Source organism: Nicotiana sylvestris, chromosome 7 (genome assembly GCF_000393655.2).
Source record: "Nicotiana sylvestris chromosome 7, ASM39365v2, whole genome shotgun sequence".
Taxonomy (NCBI): Eukaryota; Viridiplantae; Streptophyta; class Magnoliopsida; order Solanales; family Solanaceae; genus Nicotiana; species Nicotiana sylvestris.
This window is the reverse complement of record NC_091063.1, coordinates 14,548,149-14,568,809: the sequence shown is the minus strand read 5'-3', so window position 1 is coordinate 14,568,809 and position 20,661 is coordinate 14,548,149. Positions and strand designations below refer to the sequence as shown.

Below are 20,661 nucleotides of genomic sequence, written 5' to 3'. Positions count from 1 at the left end.
TCATGCAACCCCATAATAATGCACTGGTAATTTCTGTATTCATGAATAAAACTCGAGTTAAACGTATGTTAATTGATCCAGGAAGCTCGACCAACATCATTCAACCGAGGGTCGTAGAACAACTCGGCCTATAGGACCAAATCGGGCATGCGGCCTGAGTACTAAACGAATTCAACATGGCTTGCGAAACTACTAAAGGAGAAATAACGTTACCAGTGAACGTAGCCAGTACCACCCAGGAGACCAAGTTTTATGTGATCGAAGGAGACATGAGGTACAATGCCCTGTTCCATGGATCCACAACATGAGGGTTGTGCCCTCGACCCTTTACAAAATTTCCAGGACCAGAAGGGATCAAGGCGGTCTACGGGAAGCAACCCGCCGCAAAGGTAATGTGAATGAATCTTTGGGGCATGCTTTGTTTAAATCTGTAAAGTCTACACACATTTGCCACTTCCCATTTTTCTTTTTTACCATGACCACATTGGTGACCCATTAGGGGTATTTCGACTCCCTGATGGAGCCATTTTGTAGTAGTTTTTTGACCTCCTTGCGCACTGCATTATTTATAGAGGAATTGAACTTCCGCCTTACCGGGGGGTGGAATGGATCGACGTTCAACTTGTGTATATCAATATCCTTTGGGATACCTGGCATATTTGCATGGCAAAAAGCAAACAAGTCCGGTTTATCAGTTATAAATTGACGGAATTTACCTAGTTCTTGAAGCTTGTAGCTGATGTAGGCTTTCTTGTTGTGGTCATTGTCATCAAGTTGGATGGTGTCGAGGTCTTCTATGGTTAATTCTACGGCCTATACTATTTTGGGATCTCTAATGACGTCTTCTCTTTTATCGCAACTCGACCTAAGCCCTGTTAATTGCTATGCCTCTTTTTGCTTTGCTCTTCATTTGTTAGGTGGTTGTACAATCCAGGATGATGTGGTAGCATTCTCGAGATGTGCGTTGTTCTCCTCGCATGCTAAATATTCCTCATGGGGTTGGATATTTGATAACTTGGTACGAGCTGGAGGGGATGACCCTCATGGAGTGTATCCAGGGTCGATTTATTATGACGTTGTACGTCGTGTCCTAGACTATGATATGGAACGTGGTTTCCAGAGTGACGCCGCTCGCCAGAACGGGGAATGTGATTTCCCCAGATATTCGTTCAACTGCAATGTTAAAACCTGTCAGCGTGATGCAACATAGCACAATCTTATCCTCGAGTTTCATTTTTGCAAGTACTCGAGGGTGGATAATGCACGCACTTCTTCCATCATCCACCATAATGCATCTCACATCTGTATATAATATTCGTAAAGTGATAACAAGGGCATCATAATGAGGGAAAACCAAACTGTGGGTATCTGACTTATTGAAGATGATACTTTCTTCGAGCTCGTCATACCGTTCGTGAGTGATCCCCGTTTAAGCTTGTGTATTGTGGTGAACTTCACGCTGTTGATTGAAGCATTGTCACCACCTTCGATGATCATTTGAATGGTGTGGGTCGGTGAGGGTGGTTTCGGAGGTCCCTGGTGTTGTTCACGTCCTCAGGCAATGTTTGTCCTCCCCCGGTCGCTCAGCAATTCTTTGAGGTATCCTTGTTGAAGCAAGTTTACGACCTCCTGCCTTAGGGCAATGTAATCCTTAGTTTTGTGAACTCGCTCTTGGTGGAACTCGTAGAGGGCATCTGACTTTCTGGTGCTTGGATCTAACCTCATCTTCTGTGGCCACTTTACTTTTGGTCCGAGCTTTTCCAAAGCGTAGACTATTTTTTAGGGTGACAAAAAAAATTGTGAGCAGATAACAAAGAGGGAATACCTATCTAGTTCTGGTGAGTCCCTGTCCTTGGTCTAGGCGGGCCCTTTTCATGGTGGGAGGGGGGCATGATGGCGCTTATGATATACAACTAATGTCGTTCTAGGTTAGGTCATGGAGTTGCGAGGTCCCTCTTGACATCATTTCTTTGATCCTTTTTTGACTCGGCCTGTACCGAGGTCAGCTGATGGGTTGGCCCATTTAGGTCATCCTCGTCTACATGGACCTCGACACAGTATTCGTTATATATTTCATCCCATGTGGTTGGAGGATATTTCATAAGCCGACTTAATAACTTTCAGGTTGCCATTGAGCCATTCCTGCTCAGCCTGTTTTGGAAAGCTACTACGACCATTCCTTCCGATACATTTGGTAAGGCCATCCTTACTCGGTTGAATCTAGCGCGGAAGACCCTCAATCCATCTTTGGGCAATTATTTGATGGCGAATATATCGTTCACTCTTGCCTCTGCGTTTTTGGCCCTAGCATGGGCCGTTAAGAACTTGTCGGACATCTCTTCGAATGTTTCGTTGGAACACGCCTGCAGCTGTGAATACCAAGTTAATGCTCCTCCAGTGAGGGTCTCTTCGAACTTTTTCAACAAGATGGAGGATACTTGTTCTTTGGCGATGTCATTGCCTTTTACAACGGTGACATAGTGAGTCACATGATCTTCGGAATCAGTCGTACCATTATATATTTTCAGATAAGACGGCATTTTAAAGGTCTTTGGTATGACATGCAGGGCGGCTTCATCATTGTATGGTTGTTCGACAACCAGCATATCTTTTTGGCAAGAGTTTCTAGGCACCTGATATTTTGTCGACTCTTTCTTGGTGCTCTCTCATTTGGTCCCAAAGCACTTTGTTCTCGTTTTCCATTTCCTCCATATTTTACAAAATGGTTGTGAGGGTGTCGTCACCTGCATTATTAATAGTATGAGTAATATCTGTTGTTGGAGGGAAAGGGCCATGCTGCTCGACCATTATCGGTATAATGCAAGTCCTTGCGTTTTCTCGGATTATCTCCTGGGCGGGCTTGTTGAGGATGCTGGTTAACGTGTTAGCTAGCCAAGTCTCAAGGAGATTTTTCACTGCTGGTGGTGTCTCTTCCGTTGTGGACGTGGAAGCTCCTTTACCGTAGGACGTTGCAATACTTTCGTGAGGGAGAGGCGACCCACCTCGCCTGGGAGAGGCATTAGGCGTCATGTCCTCGCCTTCTGTTTTAGAAACCTCATTGATGGTGTTTAAAAAATTGATGGTGAGGTCTGCCACTACCCTCATTCTTTCTTTTCTGTTACCTGTCATGTCAGATCTGTGTGTACAAGGAAAAAGGAGCTTTATTCCGTGTGTTTTTTATGAGCAACCTATAATAGTTATAGATGTAGAAGAAACTAAAAATTTAACAAGGGAATCCCCACAGACGGTGCCAAATTGTTTGACGAAAGTGTAAACCTTCGGTTAAACTATTAAATCTTGTGTAATAAAGGGTTAAACCTAGTTAATAATAATAATATCTCTAGATTTAGAATTAGTTGGTATGAAAACGTGGGATAATACTTGTGAAGAATTAAAAGCAGTGTGCATTTAATATTCCGAAAGATTTAAGCAATAATAGAGGAGCATCAAGCAATAAATTGCAATAAATGGTATTTATGTAAATGAAGAATATTTCACCCAATATTGAATGAGGTGGATGATTCTTCTCTCTGACAGTGATAAATGATAAATAAATCTTAGGATATTGGAACTATTCTCGGATCTGATAGAAAAGTATGAGACAATGGATGATAGAATCTTAGTAAAAATATAGAATCTATATCTTTTCTAGAGAAAAAGTCTTCTTCTCAAAAAAGTGTTCTTATCCAAATGAATATTACATGCCTTATCTCCTTATCTCTTTTTCTATTTATATGGGACATATCCCTAGTCAACCATAATAGTACAAGTGCAGAGAATATTCAATGAAATATTCTCTTTGATATCTTATTACAAAAACTAGTCGTTAGTACTCTGTCCTTGGTGCTCGACCTCGACCATTGTTAACTTTCCGGCTACGAGTTTCACTGTTTACTAGTTGACCTCGGTCACATCGTTTTTCTTAATTTCTCATTGTGCTAAATTCTCTTAGGGCAAATTTTGACCTATACAATATGTACCGGAGAAAAAAAATAATTTAAGTTTAGCTTTCTTTCTTTGAATCGTGCGGGAAGTACTTCTTAATCAACTGTGGTTAAGTTATAATAAGTTAAGGTTAGAATTAGACATTTCAGGTAGTTTGATGTATCCGCTGAATAGATACAAGTCTTTTTCTACAACAGACAGGATGATTGGTAGTGAGAATTCATATAGCCGATTGCTTTCTTTGCCTTTCAAAATATTGCGTATAAAGAGAAAGATATGTGGTCTTCTTGGACGACTGAGAGTGTTATGTAAAATGGATTATGGAGGATGCCCGATTCGGTTGAAAACCTCACTTCCTCCCTCGATAAGTCCAACCTTCTCTATCAGCTTGTTCCGATAGAGGATCATGCTAGGGTCAGATGATCCTTCCACCCTTGCTTTAGGATTTTGATCTGCTACTTTATCCGGGTAATATAGATCATCGAAAAAATCTCGAAGATTAAGGTAGTGATTTAGTAGTAAGATGGTTGTCTTACCTCCCCTTAACTTATGTGGGAATGCAACGTCAATTCTAAGACATGTACCTTTATCTGTTTCTAAGTCTGCTTCCTCCCTAGAATCTGTAGTAACCTTTCCTACTCATATTTAAAAATAACAACGTGCATAAATGATCACTTCCCTTTCTAGCTCCTCTTTAGTGGTTGACAAAATGGATTAAAAAACACAGTTATCCATCATTATTCACTAAAAAATTAATTAGATAATGAACTTTTTAAAAATGGGTGAAATATGAATCGGATAAGATTCATATTATCCACTTAAAAAATAAATAACGAACGGGTTTAACTTTTACATTTTCAAAGACTCAAATTGGGACTCCTCAAGTTTGGGAGACTAGGAATTTTCCCAAAAAATATTCATATTTAAGAAGCCATGGATAATATGGTTAATTAACCCATTTTTTTTATCAATTATTAAATATGGCTCAGATCGGATATTTTATCCGTTATTACATTATCCGTTTCTGACCCACCTATATCTGATTCGACTGGTCCGTTTGCCAACCCTACTCCTCTTCATCTAATTGGTTGATCAAGAAATATAGAAAATCAGGAAGGATGAAATAATTAAATTACAAAATACAAAAAAAAGTAAAATTTTTTTTGAGGGGGTTTGCGCGGAGGGGTAGGGTGTAGGGTAGTGTAGAAAAACAAAAAAAATAGAAAATTAAAAATACAAAAAAAAAGTTTTGAGGGGGTTTGCATGGCCGGGAGGGGGGGTAGGGTAGGGGGTGGTGCAGGAAAACAACTAAAACAGAAAATTGAAAATTATTGTAATCTCCCCTCAACAGATTACTAAATTTGCTGATGTTAGGAAGGAGGAAATGATGAAATTATTGGAATTTTTGGCTAAGTGTTCAGAACAAGGGGAGGCTTGTGATGTTGGAAATCAACTTATGGCTATGACAAATAATCATGAGCACAAGAACCTCAACTAATGTCAATGAGAGCGCGAAGATAAGAGAAATCGCTAAGAAAATAACATTACTTTCAGGTCAGTTGAGCTTAGGTGAAGTGTTTGGTCCAATTGAAGAAATATGGTCTTCTTGGAGCTGGAAGAAAGGTTAAAGCGTTGTTACTTAGGTTTGATAAGTTTATTGATGGGATAATCAAGAAACACGAAGAGGAAAGGCGCGCTGGAAGTAAAGAGAAGAAAGACATGATGGATATTCTTCTGGAAATTGCAGAGGATAAAAATACTGAGATGAAGCTCACTAGAAATGGCATCAAGGGTCTTTTCTTGGTAAGAATCATATCCACGACTTAAACTTGACGCGTTCAACCTTTATGTTTGAAATTTTAATAATTGTTGAAATTTTAGTGACTTTTCACATATATATACATATGCTCTATCTAAAAAATGCTAGGTTTAGTTGATGGTTCTTTTATTTATTTATAGAAATTAACTTAAATACTCATCCGCCCAAAGCCTCGCGACAACATAAAATTAGCCTTATGAATTGAATCTTAAATAAGCTCCTCCCCCCCATTTTCATCAGACAGTGAAGTAGGATCTCGCTCCCTACCTAGCAGTACTTCCATAGCTTGCCTTTCGAGGTCCTGTTTGAAAGTCAGTTTCCAAAATAATAGTTAGAAAATGTATATATTATGTCTATATATAGTGTATAAAATATGTATATTGGCTAGGAGATATAAATATTTTGATCGAGCGACCAAATATGTAAATTCCCCTTCTTTTTTGGCCTTATTTAAAGGATATGTTCTTGGGAGGAACTGATACAGCAAGTGTTGCTTTGCAATGGGCGCTCGCGGAGCTGCTAAACCATCCAAAAGCCATAAGAAGCTGCAACAAGAGATTGACAGAATAGTTGGGGTAAAAAACAGATTGGTTGAGGATTCAGATATACAAAATCTTCCTTATCTACAAGCTGTTGTCAAGGAAACTCTAAGGTTACATCCTTCGTTGCCCTTAGTGTTCTGAAAATGCAGGGAAGATTGTGAGATCAATGACTACAAATACTTAAAGATTCTAGGCTTGTAGTCAACCTTTACGCGGTTAATAGGGACTCAAATGCATTGGCTGATGCAAATGATTTTGTACCAAAGAGATATCTTAACTTAAACAAGAACCTTGCGATCGAGCCTGATGAATTGGAGGTCATTAAAGAAGGCCAGAACTTCTGTTATGTGCCATTTGGTGGAGGAAGGAGAGGATGCCCTGGTGTTGGACTTGCAGCAGCAGTATTGTATAGGACACTTGTGCAATGATCCAATGTTTTGATTGGAAAATTAAAGGTGGAGAAACACTTAATATGGAGCTGGATTTTCTGGTGCCAGGGTTTATCCTTTGGTTTGTTATCCTGTTATGTGTCTTAAAAAGAACAGCCTGGTGCACAAAGCATTCCGCATTCGCACAGGGCCCGAGGAAGGACTGCAGCCCGAGTAGTGTGATATAGACAGAGCTACCCTGATACAAGCATTAGTGGCTAATTCCATGGTTTGAACCCGTGACCTATTGGCCACACGGAGAAACTTTACTGTTGCTCCAACTTTATTGTTATGTGTGTTAATCCACTAGAAATTGCCAACTGATTGGACGACTTTAGGAAGGAGCCAAAGGTCTTTATTTTAGTTTCAGACTGTTAAACTTATCTGATGTTGTTATAGTCTAATTTAGTCAATATCATGTTTATTTTCATTCATATTATATATCATTGGAAACTAGTGAGTGAAGAATCTGGATTTTAAGTATGAATCTTTGAGGGAACATAACAAAAATAATTGTCGTATCAAAATTGATATTTTAGACAAAAGGTAAATTAAAAAACTAGAGTTCGGGTTTTGGATCTAACCGCTCACTCAAGAAACTGGTAAAAGTCATTTACTTTTGTTGCATCTTTCACAGTCTCAATCCTCCTCAGCCTAGACAGGGCTGCATTGCCGTACCTTCATACCTTTGTTTCAATGTCCTGTCTTAAGGTCATCCCGAGTCACTTTATTAAAGAATACTTTTGCTCGTCTACATTTTTAGTCTAAAGCTATTTCTTTTATACGCACCATTTAGAGCATTCTAAAGAGAAGACTTAGAGATTCAACACATGTCACAACCATCAATCTTTTTTTTAATCTATGCAAATTAACACACACACACACACACACACACACACACATATATATATATATATATATAAACATAAACAAGCATCCTTATACCTCCTCTTGCACAAATGAGGATCTAGGATTTCTAGAATATGAGTGCACTACTAAAGAAAGGAGAAAAGAAAGTATAAAGTAGGAATAGATCCATGTTTCTTTGGGTAAATAACTCAATATTCAACCAAATGCATTATTCAGTCTTTTTGAAGAATGGGGCCCGTAGATAATATTAGACCAATTATAAAAAATATATACAAAAAATATCTAGTTTGATGGAGAGATCATGAGTTCAAATGTCCCATAGTCTAAGCTATAAATCCGCCCCTGCTCTTACAAATGGAGTGTAACATTTTCCTCATAAGAACAAACATAGCTAACAAGCATAAATAGACACATATTTATTCCAAGGAAATTAGGGAGGGCATAGGGAGAAGTAGTTTAAGGAGTTAGTTGAAGAATTACTTTTCCAACATTGGAACTAGAAAATAGAGATGCTAAACTCTCCAAAAAGCTCTAAATACAATTGTAGATTTTGTGTTTGGAGTTTATTTTGCCCTCTTTCAAGTAAACTCCCATCTCTTTTATGAATTCCTCAAAATGGTTATAATATGAACTCACCATAAACCCTTTCATCATAACTTCTTTACCCATCATGTTCAATAGGTTCCGAACCCCTTCTCTTTTTGTCCAAACCTGCAAAATAAAAAAAATAAAATATTGGTGATTAGAGTTTTTATTTTTATTTTTCAATAGCTTGAAAGGAAGAAGGGGAGACTTGGAGCAACAGTAGAGTTGTCTCCGTGTGACCTATAGGTCATGGATTCGAGCCGTGAAAGCAATCACTAATGCTTGCATTAGAGTAGGTTATCTATGTCACAACCTTAGGGTGCAACCCTTTCCTGGATGCTGCATGAACGCGAGATACTTTGTGCACCGAGCTATACGTTTTTAATAGCGAAAGGATGAAAAAAGCCCCCAAGTTTGTACAAAAGTTAGATATTTTTACACAAATAGTCAGTCAGGTTTATTGTTTACTTTTTCGAATTAGTATATATAGATTATATATGATTATACACATATTATACATGGATTAAAATATTGAAGGATACCTTGTTATACTCGGATATCATCCCACAAAGTGCAATACGAGCTCCGTGGTTAACATGATTAAGAACAGCCTCAAGCATTTTACCACCAACATTGTCAAAATAAACATCAATCCCATTTGGGAAATATCTCTAAAAGGTAATACAATAATAGTGAGCATGTCAATCGCTAGAAAAGTAGTCCAAGGAAAATAAAAGATTTACTAGCTAGTAATTAGTACTACCAAAAACCTAAAAATTTTGAAGAAACAAAGAAATTTACTTAGTTAATGCAGCATCATAATCTGTCTCTACACGGTAATTAAAAGCATCATCGTAACCACATTCTTCTTTCAATAGCTTCACCTACACATAAATAAAAAAACGAATATCCAAATCAATTACAAGTCAAATTAATTTATCTCTTCTATAAAAGACTATAAAACTTTAAGGAACCTGTTATGATCTAACATGAAGGCTGCAGCTGGATTCGAAATGAAGAAGAGCAATAACAGAAATTAGGAAGGAATAACAGAAATTCAAATAGACGGCTAGGATTAGTTTAAGCTTTAATGAACCCCAAAGGCAACGATTTAGCCACGTCAGTTGTTGGTTGTTATAACCAACTGCATCAGAGAGAAGGAGGCATAGTTCAACAGAAGTATTTCCTCTTCCTCTTTCCCGATTCTCTCTTCTCTTTCCTCACTCTCTTCTTCTACTTCCTAACAAATCTCTTCTTCTCTTATTCTCTTCAGGTTCTGCAGCTATAGAGACTAGTTAGGAGTAGTCATTTCTCATTCCGTTGTAATAGTTAGTTTTTTTTATCAATATATCAGAAAATTGTCCCAAAAAACACTCTATTTCCATTTCTGTATTTGATTTCCTTAATTCAATTTGAGTTCATTACAGAACCAAGTTATATCAAGACAACTTCTAGCGAGTTGTAAAATCTTAACCTAAATTTTGTAATTGGAAGAGAAAAAGTCCCATATTATATAGTGTAAGTTTTAAGGGCATATAGTAAATAATTTGGGATGTAAAACAAATAATACCTTATCATCCGAACCAACACTTCCAACAACTCGACACCCTTTTACTTTGGCCAGTTGTCCAGCTATAATTCCAACTCCTCCCGCTGCAGCCGATATGTACACATTCGATCCCGCTTTAGCATTTCCTATTTTTCCTATGCCCACCCACGCAGTTATACCAGGCATTCCTATAGCACGGTGAAGAAAAAAAACACATAATTACGTGATCTTGATTGGAGTAGGAGAGGTATTAGGTATATACCTAAGCAACTAAGATAATCGGGCAACGCAATCCCAATTGCAGGAGTAATCTTCTGAAGCAAATTTGAGGGCAAATATGGCTAAGTAATATATCTCCCTCTGAAAACTTGGCGTCCTTAGATTGGATTACCTTCCCCATTCCCAACGCTCTTATCACCTGCAATTTTTCATTTTATTAATTAATATCTACATACTAGAGCTATACATTTTAATTACTACAACTTTGGCTGAAATTAAAGTTTGTTAACTGTAAACAGAATACTTATACTATTTCTTTTTCGCTATTTAAGTTACTCTTGTCCTTTGAAGCGTGTACTAGTTACCCTCTCAGCTTTTTTTTTTTTGATTTCCCACTTACCACTCCACCAAAACCTTTGTTAGTCACCCTCTCTTCTTTTTATTTGATTTGCATTTATATCCACCGAAATATCATGACATATAAGACTATAAGTTTTGAGGTTATCTTTGATACTCCGTCAATGTCAATTAATTTTCTCATGTTACCCTCATTGACTGAAGGTACTTTTGATATTTCCTTTATATTTCTTCAAATTACCATTTATCTCTCCTCAAAAAATTTAAATCATTTATTGAAGCAAGAAATAGATTTGAAAACAAAATTGCGGTCTTTTAATATTTAGTAAAGCGTCATATTTTTGACAAATTAATTTGGTTAAAATAACACTTACTTTTGATCGGAGCTAAAGGGTATACATATTAAAAGGACAGTCTGGTGCACTAAGTTCTCGATATGTGCGGGGTCCGGGTTTATCGTACACAGCCTTATCTAGAACGTGTGACTTCTTGGTCACATTGCAGAAATTTTACTAGTTACGCCAAGGCTCCCTAAAAGATATATATAAGAAATATTTTTTTGAATTCATGATCAGCCTAGCAACGTACCATTCTCTGTTCTCCACATCCGTAGACGCAGAACTATTAGCAGCCATTCTCTGTGTTATAGAGTGTGCGTGCGTGATTTGTGTGAAGAAGAGATTTTAATATGATATAGGCACTGAGGAAAAGGCGTAATACATTGAATTTTGGTGGATATTTAAGCGTCCCAGACGTATAGTGGTGGTCCTTGACACCTCGTGCTGTAGTTTTCCTAGTCTAAATTAGAGGTGTGATATTATGTGGTGGAGAAAAACTTGAATAGTTTGCTTTTGTTCGGTGCACGTTTTTAAAATGGTCTTCTTTCCTTATAATTAGCGAATGATACTTTCAAATACTCAAGTATTTGAATATTGTTACGAGGGGTCTGTATACGGTCAAAATTGGGTTTGTCTATTATTTGATTAATCGGGGCTGAAATATAGTAGGTCAAAGCTCAAACTCGGATTATATCGAACCAAGGCACAAAATTAGAACGTCGAGCTCGTGACCCAGAGACCGAGCAAGATCGAGACCGAACAAGATCGAGACCGAGCAAGATCAATGGAAACTTACCGAGCCAAATAACGGAAAGCCGAAATATCCGCAATCGGTCGAGGATCACGGCGAAAATCTCGGCACGTATCACGAAGATGCTGATTAATTAGCAAATCATGAGATTTTTTTTACCTTGTATATAATTGTACCAAAAGTAGAACACCCCCACTATATAAAGGAGGGTTCTGATCATTTGTAGGACATATTGTAACACGCAAAAAGAAAGCATTATACTAACCATCTTTAGTTCTTATCATCTTGTTGTTCAGTTCTAACACGAGTTGAGATATTTTTTGGCCCGAGGGTGATCAAACTCGGAAGCTAAGGCTATTCAATTTTGTGGTTTGCATTTATTTTATTATCGTTAATTTTAATATTAATTTGTCTTCTTAATTTGTATCAAGTTATATCACGTATCCTTAAAAATCGCGTATAAATTCAATTGTTATCCAATTTTTAGGGTAAACAGTTTAGCGCCCACCGTGGGGCCAAGGATAATAATGATTACCTGATATAAACTTTAATAACACATACTATTTTATACTTGTTCTTTGGAGTATCTTTGATTCCGGGACTAAAATGTCAAATTCTCAGTCAGCACCTCTGCACGTTGACAATGATTTCGGCCACCACGGAGAAAATGATAACATGGCACCAGACATACCCCCGGTTGGCCTCGATGGAGTTCTGGGTGCAGATCAAATCGGCATCAGCTCATATGTAGCCATTAAGGCAAATTTGGTCGTCGATCCCGAAGGCAGCATCTGTCGGGAAGTTCGATCAGCTGCTCAAAGCACTTATGATGGTGAAGATGGCGGGATTAGCCTACGTGTGATCTTCGAAATGTTGTAGGCTCAATAGGCAGCAATAGCCCAGATCCAAAGCCAGAATCATCCACTCCACTGACTAGGATCGAGCCCGAGCCATCCCAGGAAGTTGTTCACAGGGCCGAATCGGTTTCAAGGAAATCAAACTAGAAAGAATCGGAGACCAATCCTACAATCATGCAGATGCCCGACGAACTGACAAAACGAATTAAGTCGGGGAAAAATGATCGAGGCAAACTGTAGACATGTGATTTTTGACCTTCCCAAGAATTTTTATATTTTAGCATGTAAATATTTAATTTAGGCCTAATATCGCTATTTCAACTAATTTTGACTCTTTTATTTTATTTTATTATAAGAAAATAAAAATTACAAAAAAATATTTTATTTTATGTACCTTTCATAAAGTAAAAAAAAAATACAAAAATAGTACCTTATTTTTATCTTTATATAATCTTGAAAAATACAAAAAAAATATGTAATAATTTCATGTTTTAATATAGTTTAGTTTAATTAATTAGAATTTATTTTTGCATCATGTAGTATAGTTATCTTATATTAAGGGAATTTAGCTATGGTTTTAAATAAGGGATTTTTACCTATCTATACCATATATGAAACCTTATTACCCTCAATATTTAAGGTTTGATTTAATTACAAACCCGTATACCAAATTACCAATCCTATACCATACTTAATTAAGGGTCTAATTAATGGGCAGTTTTTACTCCTTAATTAAAGGTATCCATATATCCCACGTTTCTCTCTCCCCTTAATTCCTAAGATCTGACCATATTCGTTTTCCCCCTCCCATTTCTTTCTCTTCTCCATTCCTTCTTCTTTTCAAAAAATACAGAGATGAGACCCATTGAGTATATCATCTTCATCGTGGTAGATGTTTTCCGCCATCTGCCAGATTTGTAGTATATTGTCTTCAGCAACACTAGCGACGATCCAGCCTTCACATGGGTTCCATGAGAAGTCAGAAATTTACTTGTATGACCACCATGAATAAAGAGCAACTCCGGTGGCCCATCTTTTGCATCTTCTGCTGTTTTGTTCTTCATCAATCCTGGAAAAATTGATTTGTAGTTTATTTGTAGATAAAGTGAAAATTTTGTAGTCAACATTTTTTTTCAGCATAGATTGTATTGTAATTGTACTATAAATGTAGTAATTTTGTAGATACCCTTCAAAACAATACTGCTTTATACATACGTAAACTGATTTGTAGTTTCTTTGTAGATGTTTTGTAGAAAATTTGTAGATATCTACAAACTGGATACATTGAATTTTAATATCCCAATTCCCATTTCAATTGTAGCATAATTGGCATTTTCAACATAATTGTAGAAGATTTGTAGAAGTTTTAGTCTTCCCAATCTACAATTTATCTATAATTTATCTACAATTCTACAATTTATCTACAATTTCTGAAAATATGTCTTCTTCTTCTTTTTCTTCGAGTTTCAATCTGAAATTCAGTCAAAACCAAGTCTAATCTTTACCAAAACCCCTCAAAATTGAGATATAAACTCCTAAACATATTCCGAATTATTTACAACAACACCCAATCCAAACAAATAATGATTTTTGAAAACCCAAATTTGAATTCAAAGCTTTCAAGCTTTTTAATGGCTATCAATGGTGGAAAATATATGGAAGAACAGATTTTTTCAACTTTGAGTTGTTGAAACTCGAAAATTTGAATTGTTCGTTCCTTTTTTTTCGAGAATTTGAATTGTAGTTCTGGAGAAAAATACGCAGATGAGAAATCTCCTTTCCCTTTTTAAAATTTGAATTTAATGTAGAATCAATTAACACCAAGATTCTCTCCTTAATTTTAGCGCATTTTTAGGGAATATTCTGCCCTTTTAATGCCTAATAGTCGAATGGTATATAAATTGTAGTTAAAGTGTGGACTGAGCGGGTAATTAACAAACTATGCATATTTAGGGTAATAAGGTTTCATATATGGTATAGTTAGGAAAAAATCTCTTTAAATAATAATTTTTGGAGTCTTCTTAGCCCAAATTTGAGACACAAAAAGATATGGTCCAACCCAATTACCCTTAGCCCATTCTTTCCAACCCATTAGCCCATTTAAGTGCAAGATTTAATCCTAGCCATCTATTTCCTTCTAATCCAATGGCCATTATCCCTTCCCACTTCCATATAAAACACCTAATTATAGAAACCCTACCCTTAGGTTTTCAATTCCTACAACTCTAAAGCAACAAAAACGGCAGCCAACCTCAATGGAGATGATGATCTTTGAACTCAATTAAAATACTTCTACCGTCGAATTCCCCAAGTGAAGAACCGACTACCCACCTTCACTTCCATCTCCAAATTCTCTTATAATTGAATCATGGCACTGGCAAAAGATTGGTCTTTGACGCAATAAAATAGGCCGATTTTTCTCATTTTGTGGACAAATTAGTGAAAGTGGAGTCGAAGTGGTCCGTCATTTTCCGTCTTGGATGTTAATCGACGATGGCTTAGCTACTGGATACTTCATTCAATCTCTTTGTTGGGAAAATCTATTGATGGCATACTAGAAAGACAAATAGCGTCACTTTTTATAGTAACTGTAAGTATTCAAATTTGTATCCTTTCTCTTTATTGGCTTGCCGTGCTATTTCTTTATTTATTTAATATATGATTTCTGAATAATCATGATTGCATGTGTTTGCCCTGTTGATTTCTGTATTTTTTTTTTAATAATTAGTAGGGATTTAGGCAATTCTAGGGTTCAATTTGATGGTGTAGATAAATCCGATCAGCTATAAGTTAGGAAAATAATTCAAATGCGTAGCTTGCTTTAGGCGTGCTTAATAATAAATTATCGTGGCCATGGGTACGGTTCCCATAGCACAGTTACGATACGTGAATCTCAATTCGGGTGTGCATTTATGTGACCCAAATACAAATCTCAAACAACGTTAGATAAAATGTGTCATAGACCGCGGGGTGTATTTATGTGATATGGTTCAATACATGTTTTAGATGACGTTGAATCTTTCTCTTAAAAAATAGTTAAGTAAAAGCGGTTATAAAATTAAAATTGTACCATAGGTTAAAACATGTACTAAAATCAGATAATAGGCCAATTATAATAGTTGAGCGACCATGTTAGAACCACGGAACCCGGGAATGTCTAACACCTTCTCTCGGGTTAACAGAATTCCTTACCCGAATTTCTGTGTTCGCGGACTTTAAAACAGAGTCAACCTTTTCCTCGATTCGGGATTTGAACTGGTGACTTGGGACACCATAAATTATCCCAAGTGGCGACTCTAAATTTTAAATCAAACAATCCCGTCTGGATCGTCACTTTAATTGAAAAAACACTCTTACACTCCCTCTCGGGGTGTAAGAAAAAGGAGGTGTGACAACTCTGCCGACTCTGCTGGGGATCGAACCCAGAATCTCTAGTTCAGTGTTCAAGAATTCGAGCTTAGAATAATTGTTATATTTGGCTATATTTATTATCTGATTTTATTACATGTTTGGGCCTAATGTGCTAAATGTTGCTTTTTACCGCTTTGATATTATTTGAACTGTATATAAACTACTACGAAACCCCTCTCTTCTCTCTTCTGAGGAGTGCACGCTGGCGTGACTTCTTTCTGTTAGTGTCATATCCCAAATAGAACGAGGTTCGGACAAGTTGCAAAGCCGGATGATCTTTTGGTTACCGGTATGCTGCCCCCCTTCGGCTCGAGTTGTTCGCTCGGGTAAGCCAGGTCTAGAACAATACACCCAGGTTTTAAACCTAGAATAACTCAGCCTCATGCCGGATCCCTAGTAGGAACGTTTGTTTGCATCACGTGCATTTGACTTTGGAGACTCAACACAGGGGTTGGGTCTGTCTAGGACAGGTGTACGCAAAAATCAAAAGACCATCTTGATGCATCTTATGTACTACTTGCGTATCTGTTTGTTTCAGCTTGCATGTTGACTGGCTTCTAGAATAGGGAAAGAAAATGAAAAATAAATAAATAAATAAATAAAGTGGAGAAAGAAGAAAAAAGAAACAAAAAGAGAGAGGCAGGTATTTAGAAAATTCTGAAAATCTGCCAAAATTCTGGGAAAAAATGTCATTTCAAAACGAGCCAAAATTTTCAAGTTTCATGTTTTCTTGTTCCGTCAAAACTGGGTGAACTAGCGGGTCTTATTCTCACTGGATGTGACATACGTAGGCAAACCTCATCGGTTCCGGCCCATAATTTTCAAAAAATCCACAAATATTTTCCTTTACTTCCTCTCTAGAAAAGTCTTTTTTTTAGGCCCCAATTTTCAAAAAATCCAAAAGTATTTTCCATTACTTGCTTCTTTAGAAAGCCTTTCTTTTAGACCCAAATTGTTTTTTAAAAAAAAAATATACAAAAATATTTTCTTTTAATTTCTTCCAAAAATCCAAAAATATTTTCATTCTTCTTTCAAAATTGAAAAGAAAATTCAAAATTCAAAAATATTTTCTTATTTTTAGAAGCATTTCTTTCATAAATTCAAAATAAAATTCCAAAAATATTTTCTTTCTTCTTTTGAAGTTTTTCTTTCGAAATTCCAGAAAAAAATTCAAAAAAAAAATCTTTCTTCTTTAGATGTCTTTCTTTGCAAAAATGCCGAAGAAAAATCAAAATCCAAAAATATTCCATTTCTTCTTTATAAGTCTTTCTTTCGAAAAATAAAATAAAAAATTTAAAAAAATGTTAGTTTATTTACTTTATTCATGATCTTCCCAAACTATGCAAGATCTGATTCATATTTCCACATGATACGTAGGCAACCCATATCATGTTTGATCGAATGGTTTAAAAAAACATGGAAAAAAGAGAGAGAAAAGAAAAGAAAAAACAGAAAAGAGAAAAAGGAAAAAAAGAAAGAGTGTTTATTCTAACATGCTTGCTATTTTGAAATAAAAGTGAGACAAAGGTGGTTGGTTTGTTGGTTTGTAATGGCGAGTCACAAAAACAATCCAAGAACCCTAAAAAATAAAAGCATCTTCTCAACCAATGGAACAAGTACCACTGTTATTGGTCCAAAGTCACGAAAGGCAAGTGAGCAAGTTCGGTGAAAAATAAAAAATGGAGGCAAATGTGTGGTTGACTTTACCAGATTTGAGCAAATAGAACATAGGCTGCTTGGGGTGATAGTCAGAATTTGAGTGTTGAATCTATAGCAATAAATAATGGTCGAATACCGTAGTAATGCTAATGTGCAAGTCTGTGGCTAGATGTCAAGCTTAGCAGCTGAAAAGTCATTCTCTCCTTACTAGGAAGGAATCTTGGTAGCTTGTTTTGATATTTTTTTTATTATCTGGGTTATTTCAGGGTTGTGATCCAAATTTTATTTGTTTTATTGAGTAAAATACTTCTATCCTTCCATTCTGTTTGTGTGAGTCGTGTCTGTCTGTTCTGTTGCTATTTTCATTATTTGGGTAATTTTAGGGTTGTAACTCGTATTTTGGGTTGTTTGTTTAGTTGTAAAACCCTTTCATCCTTTACTCAATAAAATACGGTTTGTTCTTTTGTATCATTCTGTTCCTAGTTCTTTTGTCGCTAGTTCTAATGACATGACATGCATGCGGAAATTTTGGCCAGATCTTAGGAACTGATTCAATCTGAAATTGGATAACTAAAAAAATACATTTGAGGATGAATAAAGAAATACTTTGGAACTAAGGTCGAGTAGAATTCACCTTCAAATCATTGTGAAAATCGGGCTTGAGGATGTTTAATCAATTGAAGTCAGTTGGAAAGTTTGTCACTAAGGGATGAAAAAATGTCTTGTGACCACGGCACACCAAGAAGATAGACATGTTCGCCAATGTTGTGATCGCGAAAGATGCTATGTTTGGCATTCTCGAGGCTGGGAGGCCCTCTTTCTGCTATCCAAACACTTTATATCCTCCGCTACCCCTTTTGAGCCTGTGTTATTTTTTTTGACTACCCTCTTTTGGAATCAAGTTTAGAGTCAAGAGTCAAAAAAATAAAAAAATAAAAAAAGTCCATGTCCCAAGAGTACAAACTGGGGCAATTTTCAAGTGAAAAAAAATGAAGAAGAAAGGAACTGGCAAAGATCCATACCCCCAGAAAATAGAAGCTAGGGTAACCTGTTTTGAAAGAAAAAAAAAGAAAAGAAAAGAAAAGAAAAGAAAAAAAAACAGCCGAAAGAAGAATGAAAAAATTAGTTAGGTCAGATGTTTGAACTACGTTCGACCTGATTCCTTAAAAAAAGGATACGTAGGCAGCCTCACGGTTCGGTCCAACCAAATAAGAATTCAAAGAAAAGAAAAAGAAAATAAAAAATTCCAAAAATCCCCAATAGCTGAAACTAGGGCAGAGATTTTATTTCACTTTCAAAAGAGTCGATTCCAAGAGTTGTAAGTCTACAACCCCCTCATTTTGAGTCAACTTTGATCCGTCATGTCGACCCTTCTTTCCAACCTTATCCAAAAACCTTCCAAATAAAGACCTTCCGATGCGCCTTCAAGAATGCCAAGAGAAGCATGCACTGAGCAACGATTGTCACGCGACATAGAACACTCTCAAGTTGCCCACACAAGAAAGCAACAGAAAGAAAAAGAAAAAGAAAAATGAGAGAGTCTTACTAGTGAAAACCTTCATGGCCACTGTAAGGCGACAGTAAGCAGAGATGAATAAATGAGAGAGACTTGTCGGTGAAAACCCCTCGAGTACTACTTGTCGAAAGTGAGTCGTGAAGCTGATGCGAAGAATTGGCATAAACAAGCCCGACTTCAAAGGTCATAAGAATGGTAAAAGGGAAGATTGGATTAGTTTGGTAGATCGGCCGTTAAGTCCAAAATGCATGTCATGATCATTAAGGCTAGTTATTGAAAAAAAAGAAAAAAAATTCTTCCTTCTGTCCTTCCGACAGGGGCATTTCTTGTTAATACTTGTTTCTTTGCACCATTGTGTCCTCCACTCTGGGTCAGTCCTTGTCAAAACAAGCAAGAAAAGATTTCAAAACTGCTACCAGCTTTCCAGTTGCACAAAGTGAATTTGGCCAGCACACTCAGTTGTTACTGTCAACATGCCTTGAGGATTCATGCAAAGGCTCCCCCTAAAGACTCTTGTCAGCCTACTTGGCGCAAACAAAGTTAACTGGTGATTCTCTCTGACAGACAAATTGCTCAAAAGCAGGAAGTCATTCAAGATATCGGAAAAGGTCACCTAAGCAAAGATCTCCAATTGAGATAAGGCTGTTTGAGCTGCAAATACAAATGGTACTGGTGTGAAACAATCAGAGTTGGTGCAGAACAAAAGTCTTTTGACACTGACTCAAGCTGATTGAGTAGAAGCCAAGCTGCCCAAGACTCAAGGCCACAAACCGACCACCATTTTCAAAACTGACAAATTTTTCTTTGTGTGAAACAGGAACAAAGCAATGCAAGAAAAGTGATTCAAAAAAAGAAGAAAAAAGAAGAAGAGAAGAGCCGACAAAGGGAAGTTTCTCTAATCTTTGTCTTTATTTATCTTGCTATTGTGCATAAAATCTTGCCATTGATTTTTACATTTTTCGCCTAGGATAGAAATCTTAGTCTGATGAATCTTTCTCCTAAGATAACAAAAAAAGGACCTAGTCTGATGAATCTTTCTCCTAAGATCAAAATCTTAGTCTGATGAATTTTTCTCCTTAGATAAGAAAACCTAGTCTGATGAATTTTCTCCTAGGATCGAAATCTTAGTCTGATGAATCTTTCTCCTAAGATATATTAAAAAAAGAGACCTAGTCTGATGAACTTTCTCCTAGGATCAAAATCTTAGTTTGATGAAATTTTCTCCTAAGATAAGAAAACCTAGTCTGATGAATTTTCTCATAGGATCAAAATCTTAGTCTGATGAATATTTCTCCTAAGATAGATGACCTAGTCTGATGAACTTTCTCCTAGGATAGAAATCTTAGTCTGATGAATTTTTCTCCTAAGATACACAAAAAAAAGAGACCTAGTCTAATGAACTTTCTCCTAGGATATAAATCTTAGTCTGATGAATCTTTCTCCTAAGATATAAAAAAAGAAAATGAAAGGAGACCTAGTCTGATCAACTTTCTCCTAGGATCAAAATTTTAGTCTGATAAACCTTTCTCCTAGGATCAAATCCTAGTCTGATGAACTTTCTCCTAGGATCGAAATCTTAGTCTGATGAATTTTTCTCCTAAGATAGAAAACCTAGTCTGATGAACTTTCTCCTAGGATAACAATCTTAGTCTGATGAATTTTTCTCCTAAGATAGAGGACCTAGTCTGCTGAATTTTCTCCTAAGATCAAAATCTTAGTCGGATGAATCTTTCTCCTAAGATAATAAATTAGAAGACCTAGTCTGATGACTTTTCTCCTAGGATCAAAATCTTAGTGTGATGAATTTTTCTCCTA

The 20,661-nt window shown here is 36.5% G+C and overlaps 2 pseudogenes; one reads left to right on the top strand and one right to left on the bottom strand.

Annotated features, from left to right (window-relative positions):
• The first annotated feature begins 2,818 nt into the window (after window positions 1-2,818).
• Window positions 2,819-6,969, top strand: LOC138872768 (3,9-dihydroxypterocarpan 6A-monooxygenase-like; annotated as a pseudogene).
• A 761-nt stretch (window positions 6,970-7,730) lies between these two features.
• LOC104215501 (NADPH-dependent oxidoreductase 2-alkenal reductase-like) lies at window positions 7,731-11,037 on the bottom strand (annotated as a pseudogene).
• Between the last annotated feature and the right edge of the window lie 9,624 nt (window positions 11,038-20,661).